The sequence below is a fragment of the Mercenaria mercenaria genome, chromosome 5 (assembly GCF_021730395.1).
Source record: "Mercenaria mercenaria strain notata chromosome 5, MADL_Memer_1, whole genome shotgun sequence".
NCBI classification, from domain to species: Eukaryota; Metazoa; Mollusca; class Bivalvia; order Venerida; family Veneridae; genus Mercenaria; species Mercenaria mercenaria.
Genome location: NC_069365.1, coordinates 34,083,020 through 34,100,451, shown reverse-complemented (window position 1 = coordinate 34,100,451; position 17,432 = coordinate 34,083,020).

The window sequence follows — 17,432 nt, the reverse complement described above, 5'->3', positions numbered from 1 at the left end:
CCAGTCTATGTAAGTATACTACTAATATTATTTTTATAGTCAAACAAGAAAGACTATTTTCAGGAACACCTGAATTTTCATTCCATATGAGTATTATTAGTTACACTGCTTGTTGATGACAGGATACGGGATATACGCTGTCGAGGAAATCCGTATCAGGCGAGGGCGAAGCCGACTACCTTTTACATCCTCGCTGTAATTGACATAATATTTTTATATTAATAAAGCTACTTACAGTTACAGTGCAGACTGGAATCCTGCAATCTTCTCCGGTCATCATGCTTTGATTATAGTAGAACGAGTTGATTAACACCAGCCATAAAATGTAAAATGAGCTGTATTTTGACTGAATCACAACAGAAGTTCATTTATACGGGTTATGAACTGGTTTTGAAAAAAAAAATATGTTCCATACTTTCGAAAAATCATCAGATTACACAATGTCAGAAATGTCTTAAAACTTCGGCTTTCGTCCCGTTCCCTGTTAATTCCGTTATCTTGCAGGTAGATTAAATGATCAGCAAACTACTGTCTTACAAATGTGTTAATTCCTTTGCTTTACGATGATTTAACTAAAACAACATTTCAACCTTGCAATCGCGGCCGTCCCATACAGAGTTACTGTTCTTCTACTGCCACTAACTTCACGAACCTAATTTAGATAGGAAATAAACAGAACGGCACCCCCCTTCCAAAAAAATGACAACATTAAATTGTTTTATCTCGGAAACAATATCTATAGCTGGAGCTTATAATCTGACTTGATTCAATTACGCTTAGCCTAGCGATGCGGCAGCCATTTTGTTTTTAATCAAAATTCATATCTGAAATGTACTAGCAGGATATGGAATATATCCTGTCTCCACGTGACGTCTATTGACCAATAGAATCTTGTAGGAGGCAAGATAAATTAGTATATGAAAATAAAATTAATTACATGAAACAATAATTTTGTACATTCAGAAGGCTCGTTCCATTATGACAGTTAATATGCTGATTCATTTATAAAAGGTTTTTCATTTCAGTGAATTAGTCTCTTATCTACTTTTAACAGAAAAAAAAAAGCAATTAATTAATAACCAAGGCGAATAATTGGTCAGAACTAGTGATGTTCCGATTGTCGCCGATGGTCGATTAATCATCGCCAAAGTTTCAAAGTCGGCGACATCGATTCTGACCATAAAGAATCGATTCTAGTCGCTGATTTTGTTGTAAAATTAAAATCCAACTTTTATGACATTTTTCAGGTATCTCTCGCTATTTAGCGTACACACTTTTGCTCTTTTATATACTTTGGGTTAGTATTTAAAATATCTGCTCTTTAAAATGGAGAACGCTGTCAGACCAGTCCATTATCGTAACGATAATAAAAAAGTGCGTTGTCCTGGCAGTAAAAAGTCAGATACCTGGAAATATTTCGAATGCCTGGGGTTGGCTCCTTTTAAGAAATACGTTGATACTATTAGAGCTGTTTGCAAAATATTTTTAAAGCGTACATTAACGAAGGTACCCTACCCACTTCTTTTTTAATTGGAAACAATTTCCAGATTTTTTTCGACAAGCTTTTATTATTCCTTCAATACAAAATAGTGGATATACTTTAACAAAAAGAGGATAGAACTAATTCCAGACCAGCCAGGAATATTCACAGCATATTTTCCATGTTTGGTAATGCATCTAGCATGACCAAAATCCCAGGTCTTGAGTCATGGAGAAAGTATGAATTCCAGTTAGTTTTGCATTTGGTCAAATAGTTCCTCCCAGACCAGAGTTTGTGTTCGAAACACTGAACAGCCGGTAAAGCTACCGGTTGCTTAACTTTTAAGGCTATATGTCGACATTTTAGAAGACTTTGAAAAACAAATGTATGAGTTACGGACTGCCTTCACAGTAAAATAAAAAAAAATTCATACTAGTATTTCCCATCAAGACAATTTAAAAAATCAAAATCTAAGCAGCAGCTAGTTTAGGTTAAAGATGCGAACATCTGGGCCCTGATTGCCCGACAGTTGCTAAAGACTGCACACTACAGCAGCTGTGTCAAAAAATTCTTCATCAAAAGTAATAAAAGTAGTCATGAAATAAAGTGAAAGTCCTGAGAAAGGTTTGCTGTTAATACCATATTGCTACATTACATTAGTCTATATTGGTTTTTCGGTTCCGATTCTTTCGATTAATCGAATCGGAGAGAGATCAGAATTGGACCGATTAATCGATTCTCCTTCAGCTGTCCGATTCTCATAACTAGTCAGAACTCATTTAATGTTTGCTGGTACAGACAATTAAACACTTCTTTTATTACGCTTTATCCCAATTATATCCAAAGAAATGTTACTGCGCAGTTTTCTGTCCAACACACCATTTATATCTGAGGGAAAATGGAAATAGATAGGTACAAGGTAAAATGAATGTTCATTGCACAGTTTAAAAATTGAAAAAAAAACTAAAAAGGATAAATATCAAACAGGGAATGCCACAAAAATTGATAATGCTTTTTTTTTACCTGATATTTGTCACACGAGATTATCAACGTGATGAATGTGTAAAACTGTTGAACGCACGAAAATGCATGGCGTTTACTGTAATATACAAGTCACCCTTCTACCAGTCTATTAAGTTATCACTCAAACAAAAAATGACACGTATCACAAACAATTGTCTCTTGAATATACATGTATATTAAGACTGTCTTACAAGTTTTGTAAATCTCTGCTCGATACTAAATAACACATAATGTTACTAAATCAAATTTAAATTTCGGCTGTTACGGCACAATACAGCATATATCAGTTTTGATTTTACCAATTCTAATAACTCCTTTGACAGTCTTTTAAATTCTGGTTTAAATGTATCGTACAAGTTATTACGTATTATACCAGGCTTTAAGTTAAAGAATGGCATTTCAAATGTGATTTTTTAAACAGTAGTCATCAGTTGCTCACACTCTCACACAATACCAAGATTAAAATAGGGACTTTTTATTACACATCCAGATTATATTTGTGTGATGCGGTCACATAAAAATAGAAAGAAAACTAAAACGACGCGAGGTTGAAACTCGGTACTTGATTTAAAAAAACAAAAAGCTTTCCTAAAGCTTAGCCCTTAGCACGCGGACGGGCACAACTCCAGCACTCACAGACGTAGCAAACACGTGAAAACAGAAACAAAATCAAGTAACACAGTTGGGCCTGCATTGTAACGGGCAATAGCAATACTAGCATTGGGGAGTGTGAATCGGATTATGGTGCAGCTAATCTCAGTCTTATCCTCTACCATGTTCCAAAGTCACACGACAGTATGCATAAAAGTATTCCCAGCCAAGTAAATCCAAAAGAGACTCAATGACAGTAGAAGGCAAGCTGTGTAAAACACAAAAATGCTATTTTGAATTCATGAAAAATTGTCAGCTCTCCAAACACAAAATTTGTTCTGAGTAAAAACTTTGACACCTGAAAATCTTTTATAAAAGCTTAAAGATATGCTTTCAACATTTATATACCCTTGTTAACGCCGCAAAACTCAGACGAGTAGTTTAATATAATTATGCAGTATTAACTTGCCAGAGTTCAAAAACGTTTTGGAGGGATGTCGTGAAATTATACAGATATTTATTCGCAGTCGATTAAAATATGTTTAATAATAAGCGGTGTTTAACATTGAACACATTCAGACTGAGCTCCTTTATTCAAAGATAAGATTGAGTCAAAAGGCTATGACCTATTCGACAACGAGAAAGAACAACTATCGCCCTGCGAACAGATCTGTTCCCTTGTTGCCATTCCCCTAGAGTAGGTTTAATATCATGAAGTTTATTGAACGAAGCATTGTTCCATGTCGATGATGTATTTATTTATATTTGGCCTAAAACCAACATATGGTAATTTCAGATTAGATTGTCGTAATGAAAGGGGGTTCTTTGCTGCAGTATCAACATTCCCGTTTCCATTAATACCAACATGACTAGGAATCCTACAAAATATAATAGACTTTTTGACAGAAATGAGCCTTGAGAAGAATATTCTGAATGAAAGAATTTTCCATATTTCGGTTATGAATTGACTGTAAAACAGAAAGCGAATCAGAAAAGATAATAATGTTTTCTTCACTATATTCTGATATAAAAATCAGTGCTAAATCAATAGCTTTTGCTTCGGCTGATAATATTGTTGCATTATTTGGCAAACATAATTTTCATTAATGAATGTGTCCGACAGCAGCACAACCAAACTTTAATTTATCTTTCGAACGGTAAGTGTAAATTGCAAAACAATCCTTGTATGTTGACTTCATTTCATTTTATCTTGCCCTGAATATTTCAGGGTTGATTTCAGACCTCTTAAAGGCAGTTTTCATATAATAAAAACTGTAGTGGAAGTAACGGTCCATATTGGTATACTAGTATCCGGAACTGAATTTTCTTAAATATCATCGAATTCAACGTCAGTTTCATTCATGGAAGATTTTATGCGAAATCCAAACGGTTTTGTGTTTTTCTCATATGAATCAAAGTATTTGGGTTTAAAAATAATTTTATTAGCAGGATTAGATTTGTTTGCAGTCGCCCTGATAGTATATTGCGATGAGAGTTTTTCTCGGCGTGTATAAAGAGAGGGTTCGTTTGCTTTGACATGTAAGCTTTCAGCCGGCGATGTTCTAAATGCACCACCAAGAGCAATACGAAGACCTTGATTATGGATGGTACCTAACATTTGTAAATAAGGTGTTCTTGCTGAACTATAAACAACACAACCGTATTCTAGCTTGGATCTAATCAAAGCTCTATAAAGTCTTTTTAAAACTTTGTGATAGGCTCACCAATCAATATCTGCAATTATCTTTAAAAAATTCAATGACTTTAAATATTTGGCTTACAGGTATTTTACATGTGGTATAAAAGAAAGCTTTTTATCAAAGAGATAAAATATTCCTTCCTTAGCAATGGGTATTTTTGTACGATTTAAGAAAAGCTCAGGGTCACAGTGTTGTTTCCGTAATTGACAAAAGTGGACACACAAGAGTTTTCGGTTTGAAATTTGTCTCTACAGAAGAAACGATCAATGGATGGATAAAATTACAGTTACTTGATATTGTCTCATGTGAAACAAATTGATGAATGCTCAGGAAAACTGATGAAGACAAGTAATTGTGAGGCGATTATCGTAACTCGAGTCTCAACCGACTGTTAGTCTATTAAATTTTTCACTCAAGAGAAATCAGCAATAATCAGAAACAGATGTCTCAGGCGTATAAATGTTTATCAAAACAACATAACATTATTATGAGTCTTTAAAAAATCTTTTGTACATTCTCAAATGCCACGTCAGTCTGTTTGATCGTCATATTGTACAAACGAAATTATCTTATCAAAACTAGGCTTTAATTTTTTTTTTTTTTTTTTTTTTTTGTAAACAAGCTTCTCTTCGTGTTTAAAGGCAGAAAATGTTCTTTTTTCTGCTAGGTCTATATAAATTCTTGTGAATACACCGTTTTTCAACAGTATTTCAGTCATGTAACGGCGGGCAGTAACCTAACCAATGTTGCTGGATTCTGTATCAGCACAAACCTGTTCTCTGCAAGTAACTGCTAACTTCCCCACATGAATTATCAGAGGTGGAGGATGAATGATTTCAGACACAATGTCTTTTATCAAATTGTCTCGGAGAACACGCCCCGCCCGGGGACTGAACTTGCGACCCCACGATCCGTAGACCGACGCTCTCCCTACTAAGCTAAGCGGGCGGGCATTATGTATCACATGTTCAAATCAAAAGCGAAATTAGAACAGGGGACAAATTACAAGCGAAAATGCTTAACAACTTTAAGAGCAATGAAAATCAGCAGTCACTGTGTAAGCTGATAATAAAGAAACTGGAACATTCACAGTCGGTGGGACAGTTCTTCAAATTGTTCAGACTAAAAAGACCATAGCAAAATTCAGATGCGCACATGTGTTTGGATAGGCACTTAATATTTTATGAAATTAAAAATTTTCTTATCTCTCGTATGTGTACTACAATTAAAGGAACATTCATTCACATCAATATTCAAATTGATAAACTATTTTGATGTCACAGTGTACGATACATATACTTTAAATGGTAATCAAATTCCAATGCCGTGCCAACGCTTTGTGACTTTAAATATGTTATAAATGAAGAGAGAACGTTCCTAACTAATAAAAGTTTTAATTAAAGATAGAAAATTTCGTCATAAAGTCTGGGGCCGTGAAACTAGTAGGCATTGTACATTTGATAACGCTTATCAATTTGAAATGTAAAATAATCGCCTGAACGTCCGATAATGTAAAAAGAATATGCAACCTTTATTTCTTTACTTATAGTTGTGTGAATTCCGCCTAGCCTTGTGTTGCAATTAGATAGGTTATGGCTAAATATAGATATTGAAACAAAACAAAAACTTAATATGTTCAGGAAATAACAACTATTATTTTATGCGACCAACATATATCAAATAATCTGTCGTTATCTCCTGTGAGCAAAGAGCAAAACATGGGGTCTCTGAAAGCAGTCTTTTAAAATATGAGCATATGCCTGGCCTTTAAAAATGTCAAAGTTTTCATATCACGGATAGACATCGTACAAAAAACTTGTCATTATTCTATGTTCTGGCTCTTATCCTTATTTCAACAATTTCATAAATACTGTTTATTTAAGCTGCAAAAGATCTTCTTGTCAAAGACTAGCTACATGTAGCCGAATATCAGAAACATTATTGTTCTTTCAGACAACAGCGAGTTCCGCCCATTTTTTGTGTATAGAAGCATTACCTTGTCATATTTTCAAAATATTTATCAAATAATAAGACCTCTAATGGTTTCAAAGATAAGTTTCTACGTAATTCAGCGTTCGTCTATAGAGTACATGCTCTAAAGTTTATTAAAAAAATTTTGTTCAACACTATAATGATTCCGACTTTGCAGCCGTTACTAAAAAGTGTATTGGTAAGCTGTACCAAATGATTAATATTCAGTTACATGAACGAAGATATGTATCTCTCGTATATACACCTATTTAAACAGCCCGCCCGCTTAGCTCAGTAAGTAGAGCGTCGGTCTACGGATCGCGGGGTCGTGAGTTCGATCCTCGGGCGGGGCGTATGTTCTCCGTGACTATTTGATAAACGACATTGTGTCTGAAATCATTAGTCCTCCACCTCTGATTCATGTGGGGAAGTTGGCAGTTACTTGCGGAGAACAGGTTTGTACTGGTACAGAATCCAGGAACACTGGTTAGGTTAACTGCCCGCCGTTACATGACTGAAATACTGTTGAAAAACGGCGTTAAACCCAAAACAAACAAACAAACAAACCTATTTAAACGCAGAATGCGAATTCCTCTAGTGACACTGATTTTAAACAGTACCGATAAATGGATTGTAAAGGTTTGTTTTGTACGAGTGACAAGTAATGTATTGAGCATCACAAACAAAACACAACGGCCTTTTAAATACAGGCGTTCTTAGAGGAAAAGTGGACTAGTTTTCTTATCAGATACGTAACAGTTAAAAGAAAAATTATCATTGTAGAATACCCGAGTTTTCATCTCGGATCGGATTGCTACCAGCTTTTCAGTCCCGTGGTTTACATCAAAAAGTACACGGACATATTCTTTTCAGCTGAAATAAATAAAGTGTTATAACAATAAATAATGACATTAATGAATCAGATATCGAGGTCATCGATCCTGGTCTTTGAAGCAACACTGGTGATACGCCGTATGATCATTACGCAATTCACTTCGACGCTGCCGTTTTCAACAGACTACTTTCAATTGAGGTTAATCCTTTCAAATGGGATATTATCCACTGATAAATATCCACATATAACATTGACAAGAATCAGCTAATTAGTGCATTATACAAATGGACTATGCTAATTCATTGATTACCGTGTTCCACTCTGCACAAACCACGTACAAGTCGTTCTACGACTTATCTCCCTGTTTTACAAACGACTTTACTTCATGATTGCAAACATAGAACAGAAACTTAAATGGTCGTGGCGTGAATACAAACTTATAATCGACCAACAACTTGATAGTAGTGCCCATAAAGGCTTGTCAACGATAAAGGAACAATGAACATACTGCCAGTCTCTCTAAGTTATCATCAAAGGCATTTTTACGTAATTTGGTGATTTTTCATCCATAAAATTGGAAACACCAAACATAAACTTGCAGTAGCGGAGAGCGGTTTATTTTGGATATCAGCCATAGTGGGAAAAGTACTTCGAAATATAGAGACCTATATGAGATTGTAGGTTGAAGCAGTTGGAATTTCCAACATATTCTTTTGACTAGGCGACTGGAGGTATGACATCATAAATATTGCGACTTGAGGGAGAGAATCCTTGACTGCTGAATAGTGGCAGATGACAACGTTCCACGAAAACGATTTTATATTTGTTATATTTATAAATTTAGTGGAATTGAAGTATAGTTTCTATTTACAGGATAAAATCAATCTTACGTTAAAAAATGAAATTTCATATTAAACATTTTTCGTAAAGATCAGAGAAAGACGAAAGTTTACGTTTGAGATTCAATTTCTGAAATATAAAAAAAATGAAACATTTATAAAATTTAGTACAGGTTAGCCTTAAAAAGGCACTGGCTATCGATATTAACAGTAACATTAATTTGAAGACTATATATACGGTGTAGAAAATAAAAAAAAGTCAAGTGCGATTTTGTCTTAAATTGAATAATAAGTGATATAAGCGCTTGACTAATGGACTCCTAGACGAAAACCATTTTTTATAGCACTGGTTTTAAAATAAATCATGTTTTATTGGCTTTTTTCTCCTTTAATAGTTAAACATCAAACAAAAGATCACGATTTCGTGCAGAAGAGAAGTAGGAGCGATTCACATGACAAGTTTGCATTGATACAAACACAATGATTTACTAGTAAGATGTGAATACTATAATAAAATACTTTGTTATAACTTATTGTTAGTACTGCACCGGTTGTTTATAAATATGTTCAAAATTTCTGTTTAGGCAGTTTCTTCTGTGTATTAAATGGCGACTTTTACAATTCATTCATGAGCGTATGTGCTTTTTTTAAATCCTGTTCTCTGATCCCTGCTTCTGTTCGCCAACTTACTCAGTCATACTCATTTCTACTGTTAAGGAAGTCGCCTAATGAATGGTGTTATAAACACAAAGGCAGTAATGACATCTTCGGCCATATATTTTGAGTTCGCTTCAAACGTAAACATGATTATTGATTATTTTGTACGTACTGACATCGTGTTTACAATAATATGATAGAAAAAGCGGAAACCTACAAGTCGCCAAACACGAAATACATGAAAATGTACAGACTCTATAGTGATAATGCATGCTACAGTTCATGCCTACTTGGCAATACCTGTATTACAATTAAGCTGGACATAAATAAATGCTAGAAGACGATTTTTGTCTTCAAAATGATACTCTGATTGACGAGAGATTATGAAATACAATACCCGTCTAACTTTTCCGGTCTTTCAAATTTCAGAGTGGCTTTAAGATATTAATTTCAACTTCTAAACTACAGGGAAACCCATATTGCAGCAGAACAACATGCGTGCTGGTGAATGCATTTACTTGAAAAAATTGCGCTTTCACACCATGAAGACTTTGACAGAGTCCGGATCGTTATGTTAACTCTGCTGCATTAAATGACTTTACATCAAGGGAAAGACAAACATGTGCCAAACTGTGTTCCTTTGTTTGTTTTACTTTTTCTATATTTGTTTGTAATAAACTCCTTTCGGTTCGGTTCAGCGCGTTTAATAAACCAGACATTATTTATCGGAATAACATCGAATAAGGCATGGACCTGACATGTGAAAATGATAAAAGCGGCAATATTACTTTATTTATAAATATTACAAATGATAAAATTTATTCCAATTGAATTTGAAAACCGGGCTCAACAAACGCTATGTTGTAAAACAAAAGACAGATGAGAACGTGCAGAACTGCACTACGTTCTTTAAACGTTGCTTTTTCTAATGCATCTTAGTCCTTGGTTAATATCCTTCGCTAACAGTAACATTGAAAGGTATAATTATATCAAGCCAGAAACGATTTCCTTAGATATGGTAAAAAAAGAAATTCCTTTTGTTATTGCTCTGTTTACAGACCTAGAAATACGTTTTCGTGGGAATCACCTCTTAAATAAACACATTTATGCTCATTCATAAAAGGTATTCAAAGCTATTTAATGTTACTAGTCAAGGTATCAGTTAATCAAGATATAAAATCTATTTATATAGGACGGGACTTGATTAAATTCCTGTACTTATCCTGAAATAATGACAGTATTGGAAAATTAGTTTTCTTTTATAGATACCGTATTTCAAGGAAGTTCAAGCAAAGTTCACATAAAAGACACTTTCTGTCCTTTGTTTGTATTATACTTCAGTTCCCACTAGGCGAAAAAATGATCGATGCTGTTTTGTAGTGAATTGATTAAGTAAATGATAAACGCCGTTATGTTAAAATACGTTATCATAAATGTTAGAAGGCAAGTCGTACTAGTATAACAAACTTGATAATGGGTTGATAATAAGAGGTTAATATACGGTTTGGTTGTGCCTTCTTGCCATAATGGCACATCTAGTGGCATAATTGCCCGAGGGCCATTATGAAACTAGGTGTGCCATTATGGCTAGAAGGCACAACCAGCCCTTTATTGACCTTTTTATTATATGCCTTCGCTTCATATATATCTTGGTATTTTCATTTCACATATTTTCCCCAAAACTTAAAAGCCTTATTTGTATTGCATTTTTCATCAACAATGCCGTCAATAAAAATGATTCAGCATCCTTTCACCCGCCATAATGGCATTGCTACCGGTTACCATGGGCCATTATGATTATGGCGCACGAGGCGCACTGCACCATTATGGATTCCTCAACAGAGGCCATAATGACCGTTTTAAACGGCTTTTTGTTACTATTTATAGTAACGTATATAATAAAAGATTTTAAAATAGGAACACATTGGAAATGACATTTGTGAACACTTTCCTCAATTAAGAAAGTGAATTATTTATTTTGTTAGTAACTGAATAATCTATTTTGTGTATAACAATAGTTTTCATTTTAACTTGATAAACCTTATAATTTAATCTGTAAAATATATAGAGGACATTTGTTTGTTTTGAATGAATAGGCAATATATCTCACTGAGAAGTGAGAAAATGTGAAAATTTTCTCACTTCGAGGTGAGATATATTCCATATTCACGAAAAACAAAAACATTTTCTTTTTATTTTATGCTTAATTACGTTGAGATGTGCATTTTGCAACAAATTGCAATATTATTATGTTTGCAGCTGATATTTTAACACACACGTATATACATTTTTACATAACTGTTGTTACATATGCTTTACATTTTTACATGGATGTTTTTAGATATGTTTTACATTACTCATAGTGTTCTTTACAATTTTACATGGATGTTTTTAGGTATGCTTTACATTTTTACATCAATATTTATGCTTTACAGTTGGCGTTTGCAATATGACTTCATCTCGGCGATTTATGACCATTATGTGTCGATTCGCCGTAAAACCCAACTCACTCACTCACTCAAGTTAACACCATTATTGGAAAAACGATACCTCTCATACATTTCATTGTCTCTAAGGTTTTGCTGTGTGCCTTATACACAAATAGAGCGGCAAACATCTTAGAAAGCAGTTAAATTTTATCGGAGCTCCTTACCTTGATTCGCCGTAAAACCCAACTCACTCATTCACTAATCTCAGCGCGGGAAACAGGTGCGCGTAAACAGACATGGCGTCAGACGTGTTGTGACGTTAGAAAGACGCACACAACATAAAGTTCCAGTTTATTTTATTTTTTTGCTACATAACGTTATGAAATTCTCATTAAGTAAAATAATTTGAATCGAGAAATATACTATAATGAACAAAGCGCGACTAAAATTTTCATCCTGTTTTAAACAAATAATTTAAAATTCATACACAATGTACAAGTAGATCGGAGCTATATCTCTCACAGTGTGAAAATATTGATTTCATATTTTCACAGTGTGAGTGATGAGCTATAAAAATATTTAACTGATAGAATACAGTATTTCATTAGTTAGCATAAAATAAAAGATCTTCGTGAAAGCACATAACGCTACAAACCAAATTAACAGTAGATATGCCATGGTACGATGAAATCTGTTTGTTTTGGTTCTGTTTATGAGAGACAATGAACCATTCATGCTGATATGGAAAGCCTAGACTGACTTGACATTATCTTTTTATTTTATTACCTAGTCATACCAATGTTGTGCATTTACTACTCGGTACTGTACAATTAATAGATCGCCATGTGTCTTTTCCAATATATTCGGTACAAATTAATTTGTGTTGTAGATAAAACTGTTTATGTACAATTTGTTAAATACATCCCGTAGTTTGTGGTGTACAGTAACTAGTTAACAGTTCGTCATGTGCATTTTCCAATATATTCGGTACAGATCATAATTTGTTATGTCCAGTTTTTTCAGTACATCCCTTAGTGTTGTGCATTAACTAGTTTGTGTTGTACAATTAATAGTTCGTCATGTGCATTTCCAATTTATTTGGTACAGTTTATGCTTTGGTATGTAGATATAACAGTTTGTTATGAACATTTTATAGTTTGTTCAGTACATTCCTTAATTTGTGTTTTGCATTCACTCGTTTGTGCTGTGCAACAAATGGTTTGTCAAATGATTGTGCATTTTCCAATATATTTGGTAGGATTCATTATTTGTTATGTAGATAACAGCTTGTTATGTACATTTACCAGTTCATTCCTTAGCTGGTGGTGTACATTCTCTAGTTTGTGCTGTCCATTAAATAGTTCGTCGTGTGCTTTTCCTAATATTTTCCGTGCAAATCATGATTTTTTCATGTAGATGAAACAGTTTGTTATTTATAATGAATTTACTAGTTTGTCTAGTACATTTCCGAGCTTGAGCTGTGCATTTACTTGTTTCTGCCTTTCGTCATGAGCTATTCACAATATATTATGTGCATAGTTACGACAGCAAGGTGCAAACTATTAAATGCACATACTAGTAAATGCACAAAGCAAACTGTCAATCTGACTAAAGTACTCGTACTTACGCTACGCTTAGGATCTGAGAACGAGCTATTGATAGCCTCGTTCTGGCGACCCTTTCGCCAGCGCCAGCCAATCAGAGCTTAACTTACAACATTTTGCAAATCTGTAGTTTGCCTTGATTTTTGATATTTACAATTCTTATGTCGTAATGCCAGACAGCCGGTTAGCTCAGTCGGTAGGCCACTTGCTCTGTAAGCGAGGGGTCCAGGGTTCGAGCCCTAAATTGACTGTACAATTTTCTTACTCTTTGACATTCGAGTGAGTGAGTGAGTTAGATTTTACGGCGAATCGACACAAAAATGCCATATATCGCCGAAAACAAGCGCTTTGAAAATGTAAATTGTAAAGCATCTCATAAAAAACAATTATGTAAAAATGTATAAACATATAAAATGTGAAGTAAATTGAAAAGCATGTCTAAAAACATTTGCAAAAACGTATATAGAGTTAAAATATTAGTGACAAACAACAATATTGCAAAAAGTGTAAAGAAAAATATATGATTTCAGATTTTGTGATAAATGCCTATCTGCTTTAAAAGGACAAGATTTTGCTGACTGAAATGTTTTCAAACAACTCTTTCAAAGATTGCACGTCATAGTATGTACTGCGCTGTGGAACGAAGTCCACACAGTCGACTAAAATATGTTTAATAGTAAGCGGTGTCTGACATGGTACACATTCAGGTTGTTCTTTGTTCAGAAGATAAGAATGAGTCAAACGGGTATGACCTATTCGAAAACGAGAAAGAACAACTTCCTCCCTGCGAACAGATCTGTTCCCTTGGTGCCATTCACCTAATTCACCTAAAACGAAGCATTGTTCCATGACGATTGCCATTTAGATAAAATGTATTTCTTGACATTTGGCCTAAAATCAGTATATGGTAATTTCACATTAGATTGTGATAATAAAAGAGATTTCTTTGCTGCAGTATCAGCATCCTCGTTTCCATCAATACCAACATGACTAGGAATCCAACAGAATATGATAGACTTTTTGAAAGATAGTGCATGAACCCTGAGAAGAATATTTTGAATGAAAAGATTTTCCATGTTTTGGTTGTGAATTGACTGTAAAACAGAAAGCGAGTCGGAAAAATAATAAACTTTTCTTCACTATATTTTGATATAAAATTTAGGGCCAAATCAAGAGCTTTTGCCTCAGCTGAAAATATTGTTGCGTTATTTGGTAAACGTAATTTTTACTGACGAAGGTGGCTGATGGCCGCACAGCCAACACCCGAATCATCTTTCGAACCATCAGTGTAAATTGGAAAATAATCCTTGTAGAGTGACTTGATCTCATTATATTTGGATTTAAATATTTCAGTATTTGTTTCTGACTTTTTAAAGGCTGTTTTCAAATAAAAAAGAACTGTAGGGGAAGCAAGGGTCCATGGTGGCGTATCCGGAATTGAATTTTCTTTGATATCTTCGAATTCAAAGTCAGTTCTATTCATAGAAGATTTTATGCGAAATCCAAACGGTTTGATTTGTTTTGGTTTTAAATTATTTTCATATGAATCAAAGTGATTGGGCTTAAAAATGATTCTATGAGCAGGGTTGGCTTTGTTGGCAGCCACCCTTAAAGCATATTGTAATGGAAGTTTTTCTCGGCGTGTGTAAAGAGAGGGTTCGTTTGCCTCAACATACAAGCTTTCTTTGTTCTTTGACATTCGAACACGTCGTCTGATTGGTTAAAAAAATAGATTTGCGAAAATAAAAATAGCAATATTGGAAATCCAAAATTGACAGAAGACGAATGTGAATGGGTCACTCACAGATCTTCGTTTAGAAGATCAAGTACTTTAGTCAGATTGGCAAACTGTGTAACATACATAACAAATTAAGATTTGTATCGAAGGGGCCTCAGTGGCGGAGTGGTTAAGGTCGCCTACTTCAAATCATTTTGCCCTTCCCCGATGTTTTTTAGCCTCAATCGGGGCCTTAAATTAAGAGTATGAATATACTCAGATGTACTTTGGGGGAGAGGGGGAGGGGGGGGGGGGGGGCGAGAAAATTCAAATTGATGTAAACTGAAAGTGCTATATATTTTGTTTTTATCTATTTGATATTAAACATAGATATAGTGTTAATATTATGTATGCTAGAAATAAAAACGTTATTAAAAATGCAATAAATTAATATATATATATACAGTTTTTTCCCACTTCGTTTTGGGACATGCAATGACCTCACCGCAAGATTGTCCCCCCTAAATATTCAAGGGCAAGTTTATTTTTAAATGTATGGGTGATTATGCAATAAATATATATTAATGTAACTAATATACATTTTATTATTGGTAAATATATATATGGAAAAAAACTGCAATCACCTCACCCGTACATTAGGTACCCATGATCTATTAGTATTATAGTGTCTGTCAACTTTCAATGAAATTTCGCCAGCTGCCTGGAAATCCATTATCCACTGATGGCCCAATTCACATGTAAAATTCAATGACTAATTTTCAGTTTCTGTTGTTCTTTGTTTTAACTTTTAACTTTGGCAGATAAGGAAAGACATACTTTTGATGCTGCAAGTCTTAACAATAAATGCATTATCATCTTCAGTTTCTATTCGATAAATAGACCTGATGATACCCATTAAACAAATCAGAAATAGAAGTTCTATAAACAGTAACATAATATTCTTGTATTTCAACTCTACTTGAAAAATTTGAAAGTAAGCCTTTAATGCATGTTTTCTTGTACTGAGTTTGTAATCTCTTTAGTATTACTTTGCCCTAATCAAGTTCCATGATTGTACCCCTTCTCCGCCGGAAAATTGTGTTCATTTTACATAGCTGATAGAAGCAATATGCTATTCCTTAAAATCAAAGTTATGAGGTTAAACAGCAGGACGAGCATAAAATATTTCGGAATAGGCGAGTGTGCAGATGTCAAAGGCAACTCGAAAGCATGTATTTTACAAATGTCAGATTGTATTACACAAACACATGCATCTAGTTCCATTGCCCTTACTATATTTGTCCTAAAAAACAAAGACAAGTATCAAACAGGGAATGTCACGCACCAAAAACGTAGCCTCCCCAAAACGAAACCCACAGCACGCAAACGTGCTCACTACAAACACACACACACGCACGCACGCACGCACACACACACAACGCCAACATAGGAGGACAAAACGAACAAACAAAGGAACACAGCGGCTAAGAATGCACTAACAGACTACACAACAGACTTGTTTAATTCTTATCACATGTTTTACCCAATTTTTGTCTCAAGGTAAGGTATGCACATCATGGATTCATGGACTGGGTAGGTAAAAGTGTATGTGTGTGTATTCAAGTTTAACGTCTTGTTCAACAATTTTCAAGTCATAGGGTAGGTAAGAGAACTTAATTCTTCCCATGTGTACAAAAAGTATTAAAATTGCCAAAATTGGAATTCACTCGAAACCAATATAATTTTGATGGGCAATATGATCAACATTTTAAAATGGACACATCCTGTGAGGATATTTAGAAACTGTATTTGATACGAGTTTTTCTTTTACGACTAAGATTTTGTGAAACTGGCAGTTTGTAAACACTATACTGAGTTGCATGCAGTAAAAGTTCTCTATTTTGACTTCGTTCTTTAGACTACATATTTTGGAAGAAATATAGGTAGGTTTTACTTCTGCCCCAAGGTTATTTTTGAATGTAAAGAGCAAAATTGAAAACAGACCAATAGGATTCGACCTTAATTATTCAATGTTGGAATTAGAATTCTGTCCCATTAAATCCGTTTACTTTAGGCACCCTAGAAAAAACGATATTGACAGTTTTATTTTACGTTTTATGATCCTTCGGGATCATTGATTTCAACTCATTTAGATTTGAAGATTGAATACTGCTTAAGCCGGTGCTAGGGGGCGTGAGCAGTGTTGCATTTTCCATTACTGCTCATGAACAGACTCAATCAAACCGAGTCTGCAATTTTCACTGTTTGCATTGTTTTCGGTGTTTCCGAGGGATCTACTTTCCAGATTTTATTTACTTCACAACAGCGGGTGTTAAGTGCTGTGTGGCGGCCGTAAAAGTCGCCCCGACTTCATCTCAGTGTTGTTATATTTTCTGGTCCTTCGGGATCATTGATTTCAACTCATTTTGATTTGAAGATTGAAAACTGCTTAAGCCGGTGCTAGGGGGCGTGAGCAGTGTTGCATTTTCCATTACTGCTCATGAACAGACTCAATCAAACCGAGTCTGCAATTTTCACTGTTTGCATTGTTTTCGGTGCTTCCGAGGGATCTACTTTCCAGATTTT